We start from the raw sequence: 14,168 nt of genomic DNA, 5'->3' as shown, positions 1-14,168 counted from the left end.
CCCGCGGGACCCTGGGTCAGCACTTCCGGGTCAGGGAGGGAACATATCGGCAGCGACGATATCACGATATCACGATATAAGCAAAGGCACGATACCACCGCATAACCAGATCGCGATGTGACGATATCGCGATATTATGAAATCAGGATATCACGATATCACGATATCACGATATGCCGATATTACGATATGACGATATAAACGAAGGCACGATACCACCGCATAACCAGATCGCGATGTGACGATATCGCGATATTATTAAACCAGGATATGAAGATAGACGATATCACGATATCACGATATGACTATATGACGATATGACGATATCACGATGTGACGATATCGCGATATTGCGATGAGACCAGGAAATAAAGATACGATATCATACTTTTTGGTTCTTTCGGTAAAGTCACGTGGGTATAAAATACGATAAAGCACGACGTTTCGGGCGCAACACAAGCGTCCATCATCAGGTGGGAAAGCATGGTCTGCTGCCGAGGCAGACTGTTTTATAAAGGTTTGGAATGGGTGTAGCCCAAGGGTCATGAAGAAGTGGCCGGGACTGGTGATGTTAATGTGATACATTAGCATGTAGCTGTAAGATAGCAGTGGCTATGTTAATGTGAGAAATTAGCATGTAACTGTAAGATAGCAGTGGCTATGTTAATGTGAGAAATTAGCATGTAACTGTAAGATAGCAGTGGCTATGTTAATGTGAGAGATTAGCATGTAACTGTAAGATAGCAGTGGCTATGTTAATGTGAGAGATTAGCATGTAACTGTAAGATAGCAGTGGCTATGTTAATGTGAGAGATTAGCATGTAACTGTAAGATAGCAGTGGCTATGTTAATGTGAGAAATTAGCATGTAACTGTAAGATAGAAGTGGCTATGTTAATGTGAGAGATTAGCATGTAACTGTAAGATAGCAGTGGCTATGTTAATGTGAGAAATTAGCATGTAACTGTAAGATAGCAGTGGCTATGTTAATGTGAGGGATTAGCATGTAACTGTAAGATAGAAGTGGCTATGTTAATGTGAGAGATTAGCATGTAACTGTGAGAAAGCAGTGGCTATGTTAATGTGAGAGATTAGCATGTAACTGTAAGATAGAAGTGGCTATGTTAATGTGAGAGATTAGCATGTAGCTGTAAGATAGCAGTGGCTATGTTAATGTGAGAAATTAGCATGTAACTGTGAGAAAGCAGTGGCTATGTTAATGTGAGGGATTAGCATGTAACTGTAAGATAGCAGTGGCTATGTTAATGTGAGAGATTAGCATGTAACTGTGAGAAAGCAGTGGCTATGTTAATGTGAGAGATTAGCATGTAACTGTAAGATAGAAGTGGCTATGTTAATGTGAGAGATTAGCATGTAGCTGTAAGATAGAAGTGGCTATGTTAATGTGAGAGATTAGCATGTAACTGTGAGAAAGCAGTGGCTATGTTAATGTGAAGGATTAGCATGTAACTGTAAGATAGAAGTGGCTATGTTAATGTGAGAGATTAGCATGTAGCTGTAAGATAGCAGTGGCTATGTTAATGTGAGAAATTAGCATGTAACTGTAAGATAGCAGTGGCTATGTTAATGTGATAAATTAGCATGTAACTGTAAGATAGCATCGGCTATGTTAATGTGAGAGATTAGCATGTAACTGTGAGAAAGCAGTGGCTATGTTAATGTGAGGGATTAGCATGTAACTGTAAGATAGAAGTGGCTATGTTAATGTGAGAGATTAGCATGTAACTGTGAGAAAGCAGTGGCTATGTTAATGTGAGAGATTAGCATGTAACTGTAAGATAGCAGTGGCTATGTTAATGTGAGAGATTAGCATGTAACTGTGAGATAGCAGTGGCTATGTTAATGTGAGAGATTAGCATGTAACTGTAAGATAGCATCGGCTATGTTAATGTGAGAGATTAGCATGTAACTGTGAGAAAGCAGTGGCTATGTTAATGTGAGAGATTAGCATGTAACTGTAAGATAGCAGTGGCTATGTTAATGTGAGAGATTAGCATGTAACTGTGAGATAGCAGTGGCTATGTTAATGTGAGAGATTAGCATGTAACTGTAAGATAGCAGTGGCTATGTTAATGTGAGAGATTAGCATGTAACTGTAAGATAGCAGTGGCTATGTTAATGTGAGAGATTAGCATGTAGCTGTAAGATAGCAGTGGCTATGTTAATGTGAGAGATTAGCATGTAGCTGTGAGATAGCAGTGGCTATGTTAATGTGAGAGATTAGCATGTAACTGTAAGATAGCAGTGGCTATGTTAAGGTGAGAGATTAGCATGTAACTGTAAGATAGCAGTGGCTATGTTAATGTGAGAGATTAGCATGTAACTGTAAGATAGAAGTGGCTATGTTAATGTGAGAGATTAGCATGTAACTGTAAGATAGCAGTGGCTATGTTAATGTGAGAGATTAGCATGTAGCTGTAAGATAGCAGTGGCTATGTTAATGTGAGAGATTAGCATGTAACTGTAAGATAGCAGTGGATATGTTAATGTGAGGGATTAGCATGTAACTGTAAGATAGAAGTGGCTATGTTAATGTGAGAGATTAGCATGTAGCTGTAAGATAGCAGTGGCTATGTTAATGTGAGAGATTAGCATGTAACTGTAAGATAGCAGTGGCTATGTTAATGTGAGGGATTAGCATGATGTTACTGGTAGGAACCTCCTGGTTACACCAGCCCACAAGGGATTATTGTGTCCGTCCGTCATGCATCCAAAAATGGGAGGGGTGGGCTGGGTGGAGAGGTGAGGGTGGGGAGGGGCTGGGTGGGGAGGTCAGGGCTGTGTGGGGAGGGGAGGGTGGGGAGGGGAAAGGCTGGGTGGGGAGGGGCTGGGGAGGGGCTGGTCACCCCGTGGTGCCCTTATAAAACTCAATGTTTAACCTACTCACGCCGGCTTGTGCCCGCCCTCACAGTCGGGCATATTTGCGGAATACACCACGCCGCCGTTGACATTGGCCATTGACCGAGCAACCCAACGTTCCTACCAGCTCCCTCCGCAGGAGGAATGTGTTAATGTGATAAATTAGCATGTTACTGGAGAAAAGGAGGAGAGCGGCCTCCTCGACGAGGGAGTGCAACCCAACGGGTGCAATACAAAGGGCCTGTGAGTATGAGAATGCAATCCAAAGGACATGAGAGCATGAGATATAATAGTATATGTTAGAGTTTAACATGTGAGAGTTTCATCTTCTCGGTTCTTTCGGTAAAGTCACGTAGAATGGAAATAATAAAATAATAAAAATAAAACATAATAAAATAATTATCACGACGTTTCGGCCACAACGCAAGCAGCCGTCCTCAGGTGAAGAACAGGTCTGTCAGAAAGACATTTACCGAAAGAACCAAGAAAATTAATCCCTGCAGTCACGAAAGCTTTAAATCGAAATGTGAGAGTTTACAATGTCAGAGGTATAATAACCACGATACGATAGAACGGTACTACAATATGAATACCGTACCGTATGAGAGGACGATGCCACGATATTACGATACCACGACACAAAGGTAGAACAATACCACGGGACGACGATACCAGGATACGACCATAATGTACTGTGACAATACCACGATGAGTCGATACGATATGACAATGCCACGATATGATACAATTATACGATGCAATATATAATACAACAATATGACGATATAACAATACAATATTTATTCTTGGGTCTTTCGGTAAAGTCACGTAGATAAGTTCAAAGAAAATAAAAAAAAAACTATGACGTTTCGATCGCAACACAAGCAATCTTCATCAGGAGAAGTAAAAAAATAGAGGGAAAGCTGCTGAGGCAGGATGTTTTAAAGGTTTAAAATGTGTGTAGCCCAAGGGTCATACGCGAAGTGGGCAGCGCTAGTGATGTTAAAGTGAGAAATTTGCATGTCAATGTAAGATCGGAGAGTTACCTCCACGACGACGAAGCTGCAGAGGTGGCCATTGTGTTGTGAGAGATTAGCATGTCAATGTAAGATCGCAAAGCCACCGCCACATCGAGGAAAACGAGCAACAGTGGCTGTGTTAGTGAGACATTTAACCTGTTAATGTAAAGACATTTAACCTGTTAATGTAAAACCAGAGAGTCGAAAATAACTACTAACATCGGAAGGAAGGATGGGAACATCACAGACAGTTATGACTTAAACTGGTTAATAACGTTCTTCAAATGATTGCTCAGTTTGTACCCATCTTCTCGGTTGAAATTGTGTCTGTCTATATATTTATGGATGGCTTCATGAACGAATATGTGTTGATAGCCAGTGGGTTTGCAGAGTATCTTCGTCTTAGAGAAATCAATTTCGTGTGAGCCCACCGCATTTCAACAGTGATCAGCCACGGCCGAGGTATTAGTCCTACCGTGTTTCAGATCTGCCTTATGTTCACGAACACAGTCCGAGACATGTCACTTAGTTTCCCCAATGTAACTATGGCCACAGACACAACTTAGTTTGTAGACGCCGGGGGTATTGCATGTCAGGGATCACATCCTTCACAAATGGGATCAGATCACGAATTTTATGTATTGTGTTCAATCGAACCTGGATTTTGTGTTTGCTCATGATTTTGGAAATATTTTTAGTGACCCCCGCTATGTATGGCAAGGTGATGGTTTTGATTGGGTCCTCAGATGGTTCTTTCCCAATGGTTGGGGTGATAGCTTTACGGATTGTGTGGTCTGAATATCCATTCATCTTGAGGGCTTGGTGTACGTGTTCCAGTTCACTGGCTAGGTGATGACGGTCGGAAATACATAGAGCTCTATGGTGTAGAGTTTTGATGAGGGAATTCTTCTGGGATGGATGGTGGTGAGAGTCAGGTTTTAGATAAGCATCCGTATGGGTGGCTTTCCTGTAGACAGTGTCTCATTGAGCTATCTGGTCTCTTTTCAATTAAAACATCCAAGAATGGTAACTTGCCATCCTTTTCCACCTCCATGGTGAATTTGATGGCTGGGTGTATGTAATTGATGTGGTTGAGGAATTGGTTCAGAGCTGGTCAGCCATGTGGCCAAATGACGAAAGTGTCATCCACATATATTTTCTACATAGCAGGCGTTACCAAAAAGATTGCCAAAATCTTAAACAAACACAAGATCCAGGTCCAATTCATTACAGTACACAAAATCCGAGATCTAACCCCATCTGTGAAGGATGTCATTTCTGACTTGCAATATCCTGGAGTCTACAAACTAAGTTGCATCTGTGGTGATTGTTACATTGGGGAAACAAAACGTCATGTCTTTGACCATATCCACGAGCATAAGTCAGATTTGAAACACGGCAGAACAAATTCCTCCGCCGTTGTTGATAATTGCTATAACGCTGTGGGCTCTCATGATATTGTTTTCTCTGAGACCAAGGTGATCTGCAAGCCGTCTGGCTACCATCAAAGATTTGTTCGTGAAGCCATCCAGATATATAAACATAGACATAACTTCAACCGAGAAGATAGATACAAATTGAGCAATCATTGGAAGGATGTCATTAACCAGGTAAAACCATAACAACGTTATGTTGTTGCTTATTTTTTCCACATCTTGTTCTTCAGCTTCCCAGCCCCGCTTGCTTCCCCGCCCCCACCTCCTCTCCTGCAGTTGGCGTTCTCCCTCCCGTCCCCCTTTGTTCTCCATTCCCCCGTACTCAAGCAGCCTCACCATTCCTCCCGCCACACGCATCCCCCCCATCCCTCTGCCTCCCCTCCCTGGCTCCTCCCCCCTCTCTTATATAACACATTCCTGTGGAGGGAGCTGGTAGGAATGTTGGGTTGCTCGGTCAATGGCCAGGGTCAACGGCGGCGTGGTGTATTCCGCAAATATGCCCGACTGAGGGCGGGCACAAGCTGGCGTGAGTAGGTTAAACGTTGAGTTTTATAAGGGCACCTCGGGGTGACCAGCCCCTCCCCACCCAGCCCCACCCCTCCCACCCCCCACCCAGCCCCACCCTCCCCACCCAGCCCCTCTCCACTCAGCCCCACCCCTCCCATTTTTGGATGCACGACGGACGGACACTATAATCCCGTGGGCTGGTGTAACCAGGAGGTTCCTACCGGTATAACTTCTTGTTTTGCAGCAGCTCTCTTGACCATTTCAGCAATTGTTTTCTTGCTGTGGTTGTCCCACCTGTTGACAGGCGCTTGTATTGCGTCCGAAACGTCGCGGATTATTTAATTATTTATATTTTTTCACCTACGTGACTACCGAAAGAACCAAAGAGGATGGATCCTTGCAGTCATGAAAACTTCAAATCTAGAATGAATAAAACAGGTGTTAAGATGTTCAAACACCAAATTGAAACCTTTTTCAAGGAGTCAAGTCTGCATAAACCACGCGTGCTGTTTGGCAAACATGCAAACTGCTAAAATATCATGATTTGAAACTGATTGGCCTACACCAGACAGCCTTCTTTACAGCCAAGTATCACCGGTGTTAGACCAGAGAATGGCAAAAGACGAACAGCACAAAGACAAGGCACATCTTTCTTCTTATATATAAAAGTCTCCGCGCGCTCGCGCTTGCGGGGGATTTGGCTCTCGGACGGTGGGGTTTAAGACCGAAATAATTTTCCAGGCGGCACGCCCTAAGCCCCGTGGTGGGTTTAGGCTATTACGTTTTCCCGTCCGTAAACTTTAAAGTAGTTTAATTAACACATTTGTGCCGTTTCTATTATTCATTATTTACTTATTGCGCGACATCGACCGTACCAAGTGACGCCAATTGCGTGGGGGGGCGGACCCTGCCAAGTCATGCGCGTTCGCTCCAGCTCACGGGAGACATTTTATTTTACGCGTTTAACATGGAATAGATATACACATCACGCTGCCGATTTATCTTCACAGTGTGATGTCCTCTTCCCCCCCCCACCCCAATGCGTGCAGTTACTCATATAAAGTCCTTACATATTAATTTTATATTATTAAAGCGGTTACATAGTATTATTATGGCGAGGGCGGGGGGATGGTGGGGGGGGTAGCGGCCCAGCTCGCAGCCTGGCAACGTCTCACCTCCTCCGGCTTGCCAATCTAGACGAGGCCGCGGGCTCTGCACGGGACGAGGCGTCACCACGCCAATGTAAAGTACAATTTTATTCAATCTTTCGCTAAAAACTCAGGTTTATTGTTTACTATTATTAAACAAATACGTTTACAAACATTACAATGATAATGTTTGTGTGCACATAACAACTCTGCTTCATTCTTTACTATTATTAAACTAATAAGTTGCCTAATACTCTATTACTATTATAATGTTCGTGTGCAGAAACTAGATGCGTGTGCATAAAGTCGATGTCTGTGTGTGTGAGTCCATGTGTTTGTGTGCGTGTAAGTCCATGGGTTTCTATGTGTGTGGGTCCATGTGTGTATCTGTCTTTTTGAAATGGACAACGCCCCGTGTGTGTGTACGTACAAGTGTTTGTGTGTGTGTGTCAGTCCATTTGTGTGCGTATCTGTCGCTGTGTGTGTGTTAGTCCACATGTGTGTGTTAGTTCATACGTCTGTGTTTCACTCGATGTGTGTACGTCAATGCGTGTGTGTGAGTCGATGTGTGTGCATGGCTCCATCTGAGTGTGTAAGTCAATGTGCGTTTGTGTTTCTATGTGTGTCGATGTGTGTTTGTTAATCCATGTGTGTGTATCTAAAATAGATGTCTGTGTGTCACAGTCCATATGTCTATGTGTGTGTAGGGCAATGTGTGTCAGTCTATGTATGTGTGTATAAGTCCATGTGTTGTGTGTGTGAGTCGATGTCTGTGTGTGTCAGTCCATGGCTGTCTGTGATAGTCGCTTTGTGTGCATGGCTCCATGTCAGTCAGTGTAAGTCCATTTCTTTGCGTGTCTGTAGCTTCATGTGTGCATGTGAGTGAGTGAATGTATGTGCTTTATTGACCTGCTCAAGGCCTATGATACCATCAGTAGGCCTGGCCTCTGGGTTGTTCTTCATGCTTTCGGAGTCCCTCAAACTTTGCTCATGATCCTTAAGGACCTTCATGATGGTGAGCGGCCCCGCGTAAAACTACATGGCCGTCAGTCAGAGCCATTCCCTCTACACCTTAGGGTGTAACAGGGATGTCCTCTGGCTCCACATTATTTAACATCTTTTGACCACGTAGTTCGTGAAGCCTTCAATGGCTGTTCCCGAGGAATTACCATATGGTACAGATACAATGGGAGGCTGATCGATGCCCGGGTGCGGTCAAGGGATGCCTCCCTATTGCTCAACCATGTTATGTATGCCGATGCTCTGGTGATTGCTGCTCACTGCGGTTGAACCTGGAGCTTGCCACTAAGAGGTGGAGCCTTACTATCAGCCCCACCAAAACTAAGCACCTGCCTGGGTATTTTGTACCATCGAACAATCCACCCCCACAACTCACAATTGGTGATGCGGTAGTTGTGGAGAGATTGCCGAGATTCCCATACCTGGCCAATGTGCTCATGACCGGCTCCGGTTTAACAGCAGAGGTCTCACTCCAAATCAGTCGAGCGCCATTATCTTTTCATCGGCTGTGTTACGCTGTGTGGAAGCTACCTGGTCTTTCGCTCCATGAAGCTCCAGGTTTTCTCGGGCACGGTAATTCCCTCCCTTCTCTACGCTTGCGAAACGTGCACCCCCCTAATGGAATATCTTCACCGGTTAGAAACATTTAGGTTGGCCTGCTAACGATCGTTTCCTGGATTTAACCATATATATGTGTGTGTGCGTCTAAGTTGATGTGTTTCTATGTGTGTGGGTCAATGTCTGTGTGTAAGTCCATGTGTGTATCTTCCTTTTTTGCCCGAGCAACGCCGGGTACTTACCGCTAGTAAAAGATAATTTACAGCTCGGGTTGAGGCGCTCTATCATGGGACATTGTTGCCAGTATGCGTGTTCACCACAAACGTACGTGTGGTGAATGAGGACTTGATTCCTTACAAAAGGCTTCCATTTGGTGTTCGAACATCTTCACACCTGTGTAGTGACTTGTAGCGTCACTACCAGGTGGACACACACACATGACGTCATCCCGTCTGGGGGCGGGAATGACGTCACGGCCGGTTCAGGGAATCTAGAGGCCGTGGGTGAGGGCTACGGGGATGTGAGGCCGTGGCACTGAGTGAACTCGGCTGGACACGTGACCGGATCAAGGTGGGGGCCGGGGGCACCTTGGGGGCCACGTGGACAGGAGAGGAGCCTTCTCGAAGGTGGGCGTGGCCAGGGTGTGGCCCGGACACGCCGAGGCGCATATAAGCGGCCTCCTAACCGGGTTCGGGGCTGCTCGTGTCAAGAAAGAAGACGCCTCGTGAAGAAGAGTCAAGCCTCAAGTCAGCGTGGCCAACCAGTCGCCCTCCTGGCTGGGTCACGCGAGTTGTATCGGAGAGTCAGTGCTAGTGAGTGGTGGTGTGTGTTAGCGAGAATAGGTCGGTGGCCACCACCCTATGTTAAGTGTTGCGTTGTGTTAACAATAAAGTGTTGCCTCCCAAGAAGTGTGAGTGCGCCTAATTTGAGCCCATTTCACCTGTTTTATTGTTAGAAAGGGTAAAACCCTATTATTTTTCATATTTGATACTGGTAAAAAGGTCCCATGATAAATGATGCTATGTAATCCACTACTGCTGCTAATAAACCAAAGAAGTTCAACATACACCATTTCGATTTTTGGTACCCAAATAATTTTATTTCCAACAATAGGCAATCATGCTCCGATTAACACCCGACATTTGACATTGACACGACATGGTGTAGTGACATAAGAAGGGAGGGGCTGCTGGGGGCTCTGGGACCCTGGGTGGGCCAGGCGCTTAAGCCTCTTGGCACCAGGCGTTGGGTTCCCAGGCGGGTCCAGACGCTTAAGCCTCTTGGCGCCACCAACGGGGGGGGGGGGGGGGGGGGGGGCTGTGTGTGCTCTGTGGGATGTCTGGTGGCGCACACGGCCCCACCCCTCGTTGGACCAGGCATAAAAAGGGGAGCTCCCTGGACGATCGGGGCCCAGTCGTGGCTCAAGACCCAAGACCCAAAACCAGCCATCGGAGGACCCTGGGACGCTGTGAGAGCCAGTGGTGGGACTCTGGAACTCCCGACTCTACGACCTTGTGAGGGCGAGTTCCAGAGCGTAGCCAGAGTAGAGTATCTAGGCTGTGTACCTAGGCTGTGTACCTAGGCTGTGTACCTAGGCTGTAACAGAGTATCAGGAGTGTTGGAGTGTTGGAGTGCTGTTGGAGTGGAATAAAGAAGTTACCTCTACAAGTGTCTCCGGAACCTGTTACATTTGGGAACAGAAGTGGCAATGGAGACAAGAAGTAAGCCACGTACCTTCAGTCCTGATGGCGATGTCGAGGAGCAAGCGGCGACGGGGCAGCCAACTCGGGCCGACAACGACGCCGCACCGCCGGCTGAGCAGCCATCCACCACACCTGCCGATCCTCCTCCAGTGTCGGGAGCAGCAATGGAGGAAACGCTGCTTTGCCTCACTGAGCTGCTCCACGCCACCGTCTCCATCCTGGACGACATGCGTCGCTCACAGGCGGAGACAGGCACTCAAGGCATTTTCTTCAGAGGGGGGTGAGTGGGCAGCGTTCGAATGCCGGTTCGTCTCTCTTATAGAGACGTCCGGCTGGTCGGAGTATGAAGCGCTCCAGGGCCTCCCGGCCATGCTCGACGACGACGCCCTCGCAGCACTTCTTGCGGTGCCACGAGCGAAACGTGCCACGCTCACGGATGCCCTTCATCAGATGCGGCTGATTTATGGACCCCCGTCCGAAGCACGTCACCGCTTCGATGCGAGGAGGAAGAAGGCCTCCGAGTCAGCGATGGGGTACCGCAGCGCGCTGCTGGCCATGGCGCGGGTTGCCTACCCTTGCATGGATGAAGACGCTGTGGAGTCACTCGTGCTGCAGAAGCTCATGAGCTTGGCCCGCCAGCTTCGAGTTGCCATGCCGACAGCCGACGACGATGACGACTTCACGTCGCTACGTGCTGCCAGGTGCATCCAAGCACACCTACATTGCAATGAGGACACGACCATCGCCGCCTGCGCAGGCCCACCTGATGCACAAGCCTATGACGTGCATTCGGGGCCTCATCAGGCCTTCGCGGCAACAGAAAGTCGCGGATCATCCAACTGGCGATCCCAGCGAAATCACCACCAGCGGGACCGGCCAACCTCGCGCCAGGACGGGGCGTCCATCATCTGCCACAACTGTGGCCTTCGGGGCCATGTGGCGTCCGGCTGCCGGGTCCCCCGACGCCGGACTACAGGACCTCCGGCGCCTCGCCCACCACCGTATCCTCGGCATACCCAGGCGAGTCACGACACCTCGCACTCTCGGCCCCCACTTACAACAAGCACGCACCCTCACACCACACAGGGGGGTCATGCTTCGGAGGAGGGGGATTCGGGCCCATCATTGAACAACCGGGCGCTCGGACCAGGTCAATGGTCCGAGTTGGCCCATAGGGTCGTTGCCGCGGCAGCAGGGTCCTCTGCCGTAGTGGGTTCCATAGACGGCGTTGATGTTCGTATGTTGATCGATACGGGTGCGTCAGCGACCATCATTTCAAACATAATTTATAACATTCTGCCTGATACATGCCGTCCCTTGCAGCCAGTTGATGTGCCATGCTATGCCGCAAATGGGGGTTCGTTGGGCATCACCGGACGGATCAATGCTCAGATCCGCATTGCTGACGTCCAATTAGTTGGCCCCATTTTGGTCTCATCAACCCTCGCCGTTCCGTGCCTCTTCGGAACAGATTTCTTGGGGAAGATGCCCATTAAAATTCTCATTAAAAAAGGGTGTATTGAGCTCCCCTCCGGCCGACGCATGGCCTTCCTGCCCACACCCACTCGGTTGCACTCCGCATCTACGACGGTGCAGGCGTTGGCGGCCTGCACAATTCACATTCCTCCCGGCTCTCAGATGTTAGTTCCCCTCCGGTTTCGTAAACCCCTTGACTACGACGCGTTCATGGGGGTGCTGTGATTGGGCCTTCGCGTTCAGCTGAGCGGGTGTCGGACCTCGTGTGTGCACAAACGCTCGTGCGAAGCGACCATGACCCCTTTATCCAGGTCCTTAACGCGGGATTGGAAACGGCCGTTATCTGTCAGGGAATGGTGCTTGCTCACGCGACGCCAGCCCCGTCAGAAGATGTGATCGTGGGTCACGTAGGGGGCGAGTCCTCTTCCGTTGCCAAGCCAGGTCCTGACACAGGATGGCTCGACACGCTTTGCTCCACTTCTGCCGATTTGTCACCATTACAGCATGCTAAATTACGCACGCTGCTGAGCGATTTCGCCGACTTTTTCAGTCAAAGCAAATTCGACATTTGCTGCACTAAATTTCTAAGCCACCACATCGACACGGGTGATGCCGCTCCAATTCGTCAAAACCCATTCCGGTTGAGCCCGGCCGAAAAGGAACATGTATGGGTGGCCGTCAACGATATGTTGGCGGCCGATGTCATTGCGCCATCAAATAGCGCATGGGGGGCACCGATCGTTCTTGTTAAGAAGCACGACGGGAGCCTCCGCTTTTGTGTTGACTTCAGGAAACTTAATAAGATTTCTGTGGCCGACGCCTACCCGCTTCCCAGGATGGACGAGTCGATCGATGCCTTAGCAGGTGCGCACTACTTCTCCACCTTGGATCTCCTCTCGGGGTTTTGGCAGCTACCCCTTGATGACCCATCCAAACCAAAGACGGCCTTTTGCACGCCGCAGGGACTGTTCCAATTCAACAGACTTCCCATGGGTCTTCACTCGGCCCCGGCGACGTTCCAGCGCCTGATGGAGCTGGTCCTCGCTGGGCTCCAGTGGGATTCTTGCCTAATCTACCTCGACGATGTAATCGTGTTCAGCAAAACTTTTGATGAACACCTCACGCGATTGAAGGCAGTTTTCCTTAAAATGCGAGCGGCTAACCTCAAATTCAAACCGCAAAAGTGCCACCTCATGGGGGATTCGTTTTGTTACTTGGGCCATATTGTCAGCCGCTCGGGAATTGCCACGGACCCCGAAAAGACAAATTGCGTGCGCTCATGGCCAACTCCTACCTCTGTTGGGGAGGTGCGGAGTTTTATCGGCTTCGCCTCATATTATCGACGATTTGTTGTGGGATTCGCATCCATCGCGAAGCCCCTCCACGGCCAAAGGGGTAAAATTCCGTTGGGGAGAGTTAGAACAGGCATCGTTCAATGCCGTCCGAAAAGCACTGGTCGATGCTCCTACCCTGTCTTATCCAGATTTTACCACTCCATTCATTCTGGATACAGATGCCAGCAACACCGGAATTGGAGGGGTGCTGTCGCAAATTATCAATGGAGTGGAGCGCGTCGTCGCCTATGGCAGCAGGGTGCTGTCGCCCGCGGAGCAACGTTACTGCGTGACGCGCCGCGAATTGCTTGCTATCGTTTTTTTCATAAAGCAGTACAGACCATACGTGTATGGCAGGTATTTCACAGTACTCTCCGACCATGGGGCACTACAAAACGCCTTGCGAGTGGACCAACCATCTGGACAGCTCTCGCGTTGGCTCGAGATCCTCCAGGACTTTGCGTTCACTGTCATTTACCGCAAGGGGATTCAACACGGGAACGCCGACGGGTTGTCGCGACTGCCGAACAATGGGCGCTGTGCTTGTTTTTTGGGTGCGGGGCGTTGTAGGCAGCCTGACGGGGTACCGCCCCATCCCTTCCGGCCGCGGCCGGAGATGGGGTCGGGGACTACGGGGCTCCCTCCACGCAAGTTCCGCAGGACGCATTGCTGGGCCTCGGGACGTCTTCAGATGGAAGACGTCTCCCTCCTCAAATTGAGATGCCGCGCTAGAGATGCCGAGGGTCACAGGGGGCAGGGGGGCCCCGTATCATATGTCATCCGGGAAGGCGTCCTCATGCATTGGGATGGGGGGTCCCAATCCCACACGTTGGGGGTGCCCACCTCCCTGCGGGGGCGACTTGTGTGGGAAACCCACAGTCGCCTCTTGCACTTGGGTGTTCAGAAAACACTAGCTAAAATCCAATTGGAATTTTTCTGGCCGGGCATGGCAAACGATGTGGCTGACCTTGTGCAAGGTTGCACAGAATGTGCACGGCGGAAACCACCTGCTAGGCCGTCCTGCCCGCCGCTCCAATCCATTAAGGTTTCCCGGGTCAATGAGATCGTCGCATTGGATATTTTGGGTC

The sequence above is a fragment of the Lethenteron reissneri genome, chromosome 48, assembly GCF_015708825.2.
Source record: "Lethenteron reissneri isolate LAM-NWPU_2019-01 chromosome 48, ASM1570882v1, whole genome shotgun sequence".
Lineage (NCBI taxonomy): Eukaryota > Metazoa > Chordata > Hyperoartia > Petromyzontiformes > Petromyzontidae > Lethenteron > Lethenteron reissneri.
This window is presented reverse-complemented; position numbering follows the sequence as displayed.